We start from the raw sequence: 10,038 nt of genomic DNA, 5'->3' as shown, positions 1-10,038 counted from the left end.
TCAAAGGAAGCTTGCGCCACCTGCTCCCAGACAAAAGGTACATCCTTTTTCAAAAGACGAGTATAACCCTTAGCAAGTTCTGCGTAATTTGGAATGAACCTCCTCAGAAAGTTTGCTTTCCCTTGGAGTTTCTGAATCTGAAGCAAATTCGAAGGTGGAGGCAAATTAATGATTGCCTGAACCTTACAGGGGTCGAGACGAATCCCGTCCTTAGAGACTACAAAGCCAAGTAAACGACCAGAACCGACGCAAAACACACATTTGTGTGGATTGAGTCTTATTTTGTAGTGTCGGCAATGTAGAAATATCGCTCTTAAATGCTACGGGTGATCATTCCGCTTTCGCGAATGAGCCGGAAGATCGTCGAGATAAGGTTGAACAATGTTCTTGATGTCATGGAAGGCATAATCCATCGCCCTCTGAAACGTCGCCCTTGCGTTCTTTAAACCAAAGGGTAATTTTCGATAAGCGAATGTGCCCCACGGACAAATAAATACAGTCTTTGACTGGTCCTGTGGGCGGATATTTATTTGATTATACCCGGAGAATCCATCCATAAATGAAAAGATTTCACATCCGGCGCATTCATCAATTATCTGGTCGATGAAGGGTGTAGGGTAGTTGTCCTTCGGACAAGCTTGGTTTACATCCCTATAATCGACACACACTCTAATCGTCCCTTGTTTCTTCATAACAGGGACAATATTCGATACCCAATCGGTTAGAGGAACTGGGTAGATGAATCCAGCATGGAGAAGCTTTTCAACTTCCGCCTTAATGGCAACGGCTTTCTTGGGGTGCACCTGCCGAAGCCGTTGTCTTACTGGTTTGACATCAGGATACATTTTAATTTCATGTTCAACTATACTCGAGTCAATGCCTGGCATTTCATCATATGACCAAGCAAAGACATCTCTAAATTAGCGAAAAAGAGCGTTATATATTTCCAGTTCTGAAGGGGAACAACCTTTGCCGACATAAATATTCTCTACAACATCCGTCTTGGTCGAGATATTTATGGCTATAGTCTCTTCAATATTGGATAGGTTTCGCTCGGAATCCACCGTATTTACAGTATTTGTTAGGAACTCAAATACTGAAGGGTGATAAAGGTCACTTTGAGTATCTTCTTCATATTCTGGAAGAAGGGAACGATGGTGGTGATCATTCCATGGTGCCCCCTCAATCATCATTGATTGTAAGATTCCTTCGTCAGTCCCATGTACTTTCGACCAAGGATCTAATGGGGTTCCATATTCTCTAGACCTATCTACCCAAACGCTTGACGAGCGTTCATTTGGGCTCGCCTCCCATGCCTGAAACATTGATTGCTACAATATTTCCAAAGGGCTTGGGGACAATACCATTGCATGATCCATGTTGACCTTCGTGGAAGATATCATGTTGCAGGTTGCTACAAACGGTACATTTCCTGTATAAATAGGAGGTGGTAGCGCGAAAGTTCCCATCAATGTGGGGTCTTTCAATAATCCTACTCCGATATCTTGAATTGAATGGTTACTTTCATGGATCATAGGAATGCTTCCTGTAACTTGTGAACCATTTGGGAGGAAATTCTGTTGGTCGACGATCGTAATCCCTCCTTCAAACGGGAATGCGATCTTCCTAAAATAAGTCGACACGACAGCTGCCATGGCATAAATCCATGGTCTACCCAGTAGGATGTTATAGTCAAGATTTCCATCAATGACCTCAACATCAATTTCTACTGTCTTTCCTCCTAGTTCAACTTTCAAGTTATTAAGGATACCGTAAGGGGTATAAGTCCTTCTGTCGAAAGCCTTTAATGTCGTTGATGATCGAGACAAGGTTGGAGATCCTAAAGTTTTCCAGCAGCTCATCGACATAATACACGTCGATGCCCCCTCATCAATAATCGTTCTGTGAACAGTTTTGTTGAGGGCTTTCACTTGAATAAGGAAAGCTAGTTGAGCCGGTAACTGAGGATCATATCCCTTGTGATCAAAGGATACAAGATTGGAATCCTTAGGATCTACCCCACCAATTTTTGATAACAACGCCTGCCTTTGGGTTGGACAATTTTGTAGCACCTCAAGAGTCGACATAGCGGATGGCGATTGAGCCAAATCCTTCACTATGTTATAATGCTGCGCCGCTCTGGCGCGAGGATTAAATGTCGACTTGTGTACTACACCCTTTGGCGGTTTTATTGTTAATTCAGGGATGATGGGTGGTACAACTTCTATCGAAGTTGTTGTCGAACTACTTGGTTGATCTTTACCTTTTTCGTTCGACATCTGAGGATTCCCATAATCTTTGTTCCTTGTCGAAATCAAAGCATCATTCTGCTGTTTCGAAACCGACAACATAAGTACTTGCGACGAGGAAGCATTTCCACTATCAACCAGATTTTGACCTGGGTTGGGAAATGGATCAGTTAACACGGTTGATGTTTGGGAACTTTTAAAGAACCTCTTTAACTCAGCTTTGAATGGGCAATTCCTTGTGTAATGATCCTCTTCATCACATATTTGACATGGATAATTTTGTTTTCCTTTCCCAGGAGGGTTTGAAGAATTTTCCTTAGGCGATGATTCACCTTGTTTTTTCTTCTTCCCTTTGTTTTGTTTCTTCTTGCTTCCTGGTTGATTGGTTTCTTTGCCTTTATCTTCTGATACGGCATTTACTTCCGAAGCAAGAATTTCTCCTTTTGCATTTTGATCCGAATTCTTACGGGCTTTCTTTGACGAAGCCTTTATCGATTTCGCGTTTGCTGTGCCAATCACCCCGTCACCGGCATGAGAGTCACTATTTGATTTAGGAGGGGGAGGAATTGAAAATTCCGGTCTAGGGGCGTCAGGTATTTTGTCATAGAGCGTGCCGGACTGGGTATAAACTAAGTCCAAATACTGCGCACGAGCAATGACTTGCTCCTCTGTTACGACTCCCCCCTTGGCCACATCTTCCGTAATTGCCGGAAGTAACGACTTTATAAACCATTCAGCTAACAGCTGATCGGGAACATATGTTTTCACCATCCTACGACGACGACGCCACTCATGTATATGATCAGATATATGGGTGGCAGTTGTCTGCTTGAAGTTGGTTAATATTTCTGTTCCCGTTTCATACCTTATCGGTAATTGAAAGTGGGTTAAGAAAGTCGTGGCTAGGGAACTAAAATTGTCGAAAGAGGCTCTTGGCAATTCAATATACCATTTAGCCGCTGGACCTGTCAATGTCCTCTGAAAAAGGCGAAGTCTTATCGAATCGTCGTTTAGGGTGTTCGACGAACACCACAGATGAAAAGTCATCACGTGATTCGAAGGGTCTTCACCTGGATTTCCATTGAATTTAGGAATGTCAGATGGAATTTTATGAGGAATCACTGGCCACCAAGGGGCATAAGCAATCGGATCGTTGGTTAACCGGTGTAGATCGGGTAACTCTAAAGTTGCCACGAATGGTAACTGTTGATTCAGGTTAGGCGAAGCGTAACCAGGGTATGATGGAATCGCTTGAGCAGTGGGTCTTTGCATACCAGCATAATGTAATTGATGTTGGTATGACTGATACAGTTGGTGGACTTGGCCACTGTAAAGTGGTTGATTTTGACCGTTTTGGATATACGGTTGTCCATTATTCGCAAAGATCTGTTGCTCAGAACCTTGGTACACTTGCTAGAATTGTGGTTGTTGGTATTGCACAAGCCATGGTTGTGAAGCCATGTTTTGTTGTGCTACGCTAACCGTTGGACCGAGGTGTGGGGTAATTGTACCTGTTTATACTTGTGTCGCCCCACCAGTTGGCGATTGTGGTTGTGACCCATGATCAAGTGGCTGTTGCATTACAACCTGAGAAATCTGAGGTTGGCATGCAACAGGTATCGCTTGAACTTGTGACACTGTTACAATAGCCGGTGTGGTTGGGATGTTCGTCACAGGTACACACTGTTGCATAGAATATACAACCCTTGGTTGTTGAGGTAGCATAGGTACCCAACTACTTGATGCAATTCCAGTATAACCTGAATACTGTTGAGAACTGCCGTATGGATATCCTCCCGGAGGAGGTAATGAAAGGGGATACTGCCCCCCATACGGTAGAAATCCTGAACTCAAAGGGATTGTTAGTCCTTGAGGACTAGATGGCCCAAATTGACCTCCATGAGGATCAATCTGTCGAGTCTCAACATAAGAGTTTCCGGGTATTACTCCGGATGAACAAACTGGAACAGACCACACTGTCGAAATAGTCCCTTGGTGGACTCCTTCTAGCTGTTGAGAACTAGTTGGGACAGCTGGTATGCCGGAAAACATCGTCGGAGTGACGGCAGGGGCTTCTGCTATCGCTGTGTCATTTGACACAGTCCTAGATGATGACGGTTGTTCAGACATTTTAAGTCTATCCAATAGATTGCCTAGCGATTCTACAGGAACTTCCACTTGTGGTGGATTAACTTCTGATGAAGGAAATAGAGTGACCCCGACTCCAAAATGAGTTGGAATACTTGCTTGCGGATCCTCTGCAATTTCCTCTATCACAATCAAACCTGGTGGAAGAGGAAGACCGTCAGGTCCGTAAAATATTTCTGGTGCCGAAGAAGTGGTTGTTTCGACAGCGACAGTTGTTTGAGGAACAAAACTCTCTGGACCGGTTACAGATGGAACTGGTTCAGTTACACAAGTATTTGCCCCCAGACTAGGATCAGTATTACTGTCCTTCTGTGGCTGTTGAACTTCTTCTATAGAGGCAGGGTTTCCAGAAATGTTAGGAGTAATCGGAACCTCAGATGTAGTTGGAACACTTGTTCTAACTTTCAAAGGAGATTTTGAACCAGTTAAACGAGTTCGCTTTGCCCGTACTGTTTTCGATTCCGGAGACAAAGACGGTTGACTCGTAAGCCTCCGCGAACGACGGGGTTTCAATTGAATTTCTTCCACGATTGCGGATTACTCGATCAACCAAAATATTAAAAGGGGAAATTTGTGTTTCCGAATTGAATGAATTTTATTAGACGCTTTTAGACATAACTTGCTTTTTCACTTTTTAAGAGTCGAGAAAAAGCTAAAGATGACTCTAGTCTCCTTCGATGTATTAACGAGCCCGAAGTGACAAATGCTCGGATGGACTTTTTCAGTTATAGAGTTTGAAAAAGGCCAAAAGAAACTGCTCTGGAGATCTAGGCAGAGGGTGTGCCAAACCTTTCGCAAAACCACAGAATACGTTTTACAGTATGAGTGGTCGATCTTCGTGAATGCTGTGTTCACTGCATTGCGATCAGTAGGGAGGCATACACGGTTTCCTATGGATAAAGGCTTTGATCCTATAGGGGTCTCCCAATATATACGCGACGGTACGTGGGAGCACAAGTCCGTATTAGTGCCACCGACTCTCAGGAGGAATCACCCACCTTCATCGAGATCGACAGTCACTACGTTTAACGACGCCGGAACACGTCTCTAGCTTAGACCTCTATGTGTTTGCGTTATGTTTCAAAGCGTTGTTAGGTTCATTCAATATATTTTAAGTTGATCTTTTTAAAGTTTGCCTTTCAAGGTTCACCACGAGATGTTTTGATACAAATTCCTAAATGCAGTCTAAGATGAGAAGCAAGCTTTTTCAATCTTTTCGACTTATGAAAATCTTAACTACTGAGGGAAAAGAGAGATAAAATCTTTTCACACAGATCAAAGAGCATACACTAATGCACTTTTTCCCTAAATCAACATACAAACTTATATGCAAAATGCAAAATGCAGGTATTTCTTTTCTCTTCCTTAATGTTTGTGTGACACAAAAAGAAAGCTGTTGTATAATTTCGAATTCAATTTCAAGCGAAAGCAAACAAGTTTGTCCAAAATCAAAAGACACCTTAAGATTTACTTGTTTCGACACTAGAAATATATAAATTCAAACCATATGACGAAAGCGAAAGCTCAATCAGCTATGAACAGCAAACAAACTAACTCTTAAGATCAAAACGACACTTAATCACAGGTCTAGATCTAAGAGGCCACAGCAAGACTAGTTCACTTTCGTTATGGGAAACTGTAAATGCACAAGAAATACACAAAGAACAAACACAGTTTATTTATACAACCGAGGCGGAATAGTGACAAGGAAAGTTGGTTTCAGATAGGCACATTGACTGGTAACAGGCAGCAAAACAAGAGTGAAAACAGGGCAAGAAACAGCAGGAAACCCCAGTAGCACTAGGCAAAACTGGTCCAGCGCAGGTGGTACACAGGCAATTTGACCTTCAGCGCAGGTAGCCCCTTCGGGAACTGCGCTGAAATGCAGACAGCCTTCACACAGCCTGCACTGAAGAACGAAACTTTCGTTTCTCTTGGTTTCCGGGTCACAGATTGCTAAAAAATTCACAGTTTTTGCTCAAATCAGAAGCTATCAGTCAAGGACACACTAAGGGATGAAAAGGAGGATGAAAAGCTATCACTAAGAGCTTATTAGAGTCCTTGTGAATCAGCTCTTCAAATCATAAACTTGCCCAGAAACGGAGCTAGAGTAGCTGCCCTCTACTTTGTATTTGAACGATCCAAATACAGTTCGATTCGGTACTCGCTTTGTTTATGAAATGAATAGAAAAAACACAAACAACCAACAAGATACGGTCCCCAGTGGAGTCGCCAATTTGTTGTTGGGAAAAGTATCCAATACGGAATGACCCTATCCCACTCTAAGGGTGATAGTACCTCAGCAACAACTGAATGTAAAGCTATTCAAGATTACTTCTTTATGAGATGAGAGAGGGAGGAGAAAGGGATCCACTAATCGTTATCTTCCGCTAATGGTTGATCCAATCTTCCCTCTTTGCTGCTTGCTCCAAGCTCCTTGCTCTTTCACTGGCCCAGCTACACAAAGATCCTGTAAAAGCACAAGAAAAGGAAACTACAAGAAGCATACATCCATAATTGATTCAAGGATTAGAATAAATCAAATATAAAAGCATCAATACACCATTGAGACACATGCATATAGAAGAACCTCAAATGCTTTATTAATGGAAGAAGAAAAGTTCTGAGAGTGTTACAACCATAATAGGCCCAATCCAGCAACACCTCCCAGCAGAAAGAAATCTCCTCTTCACCTCCTTCAAGCAAATCACCCAATAGTTCTATACTCAAACCAACAGCACTTCCTTACTTGCACAAAATTCCAGCCTCCATAGACCTCATGAGAGAGCTCTATATATAGAAGTTTTGGAGAAAGGATGAGTCAGCTTGAGACTGACATGAAGCTGACTAGTGTCTTCTCCCACTTCAGTTATTCTTCAGTTCTTGAGTCCACTTGGAGTCTCTTGCTTCCACTTGGAGATCTAGATCCTCTTACTCATCACAAGGCGAATTCCCTGATCCAAGTGTCATTTTGGAAGCTTCCTGGGCATTTGACACCTTGCAGAATGACTGTGCCACTTGACCAATCTCGCCCAGCACAGGTAGCCTTCATTGCTTTTGACATTCAGCGCAGGTACAGAGTGGAGCAGTTGACATTCAGCGCAGATGCTCAGTGGAGCAACTGACATGATCCAGAAATAGCTTGTTTTTGAGTGTTTTCAGGTGGAGAACTGATTTTCAGTGCTGTGGTTTGCTGACCTTGTTCCTCTAGGGGTAGGAACAACATGTTTAGGGACTTTGGATCCCTCAGATTATTGACATTTCATGCTTCATGCTGTTAGGCACAAAAATGTCTATAACACTACCTAGAAGTGACAATACTTAGAATGGTACACCAGATTGGACGCAATTAGCTATAGAAGATCAAGGGAAAAATATCTCAGAATTCTCACTACTGAAGATAAATGTGAAATGGCGAAATTGAATAGTTGTTTTGAATATATATGGTCATTTTTCATATAATTTTATTCATGTTTAATTTGTGACCTAGATATGCTTCATTTTGACTATATAACAAGTATCTTTAATCCTTCTTGTGATGTTTTGAGAAGGTTGACAATTGTTAACATATTTTTATCATGCTTTAACCACGTTATTTTGACCAAGGAGTATTTTTATCTCTTTTTCGGGTTCTGTAAAACTATGAAAAATGAACACCTTGGAGTCCTCTTTCAGCTCTTTTTAGATTCCCAAAATATCAAAAGATCATTGAGAACCTGTCTTTTCAAACTCGTAAAAGTAAAGAAAAGGTGTCTACTCAATATAAGCTTAACCCTTTTCTGGACTAAGATCGACTATTTACAAAAAAGGGAAAACCTTAGTCAATAATGGCTAAGAGGATCTCTTGATTATTTTTTTCTACCTTTTCGGACTTGAGAGACTATCTACGAAAAGGGACATTTGTAGTTTTATTTTTCTCCTCTTTTTCAAAATCTCTAAATATGAAAAAGATGTCAAGTGTTACCTTTGCTAGACTCATTAAAACATTTGACAATGACATACTTGTCAAACATGACAAATTCGAACCACTCCTTCTTAGGGTTTGTTAAATATACTCAGAGGGATTCATCCAAAGGATGGACTTAAATATCAAGCATATGTTATCCCCCTCAAGATTTTTAAAAAATAAAGAGGTACTGACCAATATGGCTGGGGAAATTAGGAAAACAGGGTATTCCATTTTCTACTGGTAGTGAGTTGCTCCTGGACATGACACTCACCCACTTCATCTCCATAGCTATCGGGTTGGGTAATCTGCTTGTATTTTGGTTATCGTATCATTTTAAGAACCTCCATTTCGGTTTTGGGTCAACTTTGTCAACTCCATTCATTGTCACTAGTGTGTTCAAGAGAAGTCATTCAGTTAATATACAATACAATACCCTTAAGCCTTCAATCCATGTCTTCCCTTTCTGATCCAGTTTCGTATCAACATCGTTCTAATCATTCTGTCTCAATCATGATACTTGTTTCATGTCATTGAGGGGGGATACATCAAGGCCACCCTACGATGGGTCGCTTCTTGTCGACATCAGAACATTATCGAGGAAGTTGAATTAGAAACACCCTTTGGTACCTTAGTGGTTGCATACATTAATGGAAAGTTTCCTCGCTCTCAATGAAAAGTTTACATCAATGGCCTTCGACCAAAAGATTCTATATGGCGTTCGACCTCAAATCATTTATTGACACCATACATATTGCACTATAGTACCTTAAGATCCTTTAACATCATCATTGGTTTATCTCATGTTTGTTAATGACTTACATAATTGGATAATAATTAGACGGTGTCTACCATGTTCGACCTCAACTCATTGATTCACATGGTTAGACTCATACGTTGGTTGGTCATGTGAAGGAGATAAAAGACCCCATATCTAGTTTCATTTGTCTAGGCTGCAATTCCAGGAGTTATATAGAGATCACAATTTATGATGGACATGATCATATAAATAATCATCCAGTCATGGGTTTACCAATTTTCATCTGTGGACGCGTCTTTTGATCATTGTACTTTTTATGTTAGCTTATGTGATGAATATGGGTATGCCTCCCTTAGCAAAAAATATTTCATGATGAAAATGTATTGTAACAGATGAAGCTCACCGTTTGTTCCTTAACCCGACTTTTCATAAGGTAAAGCACTTTAGTTATCAATGGTCATTTAGAAATTCTCATTGTAGATTAACCTGATTATGCAGTATACTAAAGAAAAATACTTAATCTACTTCTACAATCAAACTTGCAGAAGCTTAATCGATTTGAGCAAGATCAAACAGAACACATATAACTGAGAAAAAGAATCAATACACATGAAACACAAAAAATACTCAGGGGAAAGCCTCAGCTAAAAACCCCAGTATCTGTATTATCATAGAAGGTGGAAATATATTAGGATTACACAAAGCCTTAGCTCTCACAACTAGAAAGCTCTCAATGCAATTCTCCTGGATGCTTACAAGCTAACAAGGCTTCTCACAAACCTTCTCCTTAGCCCTCCAAGACTCCTATTTCCTTGCACTATTTCTCTAGGTGATCCTCTTGTTACCAATTATAACAGTGATCACTCACACTGATCTCACACCTTGCTCTAATAGACTATCAGAACTGCGCAATCCTCAAGGAACCTTTCCATGAC

This window comes from Pinus tabuliformis, chromosome 1_1 (genome assembly GCF_031772625.1).
Source record: "Pinus tabuliformis cultivar Carrire ecotype Pingquan chromosome 1_1, CPIR1, whole genome shotgun sequence".
NCBI lineage: Eukaryota > Viridiplantae > Streptophyta > Pinopsida > Pinales > Pinaceae > Pinus > Pinus tabuliformis.
The sequence above is the reverse complement of the archived record's forward strand: the minus strand, read 5'-3'. Positions refer to the sequence as shown.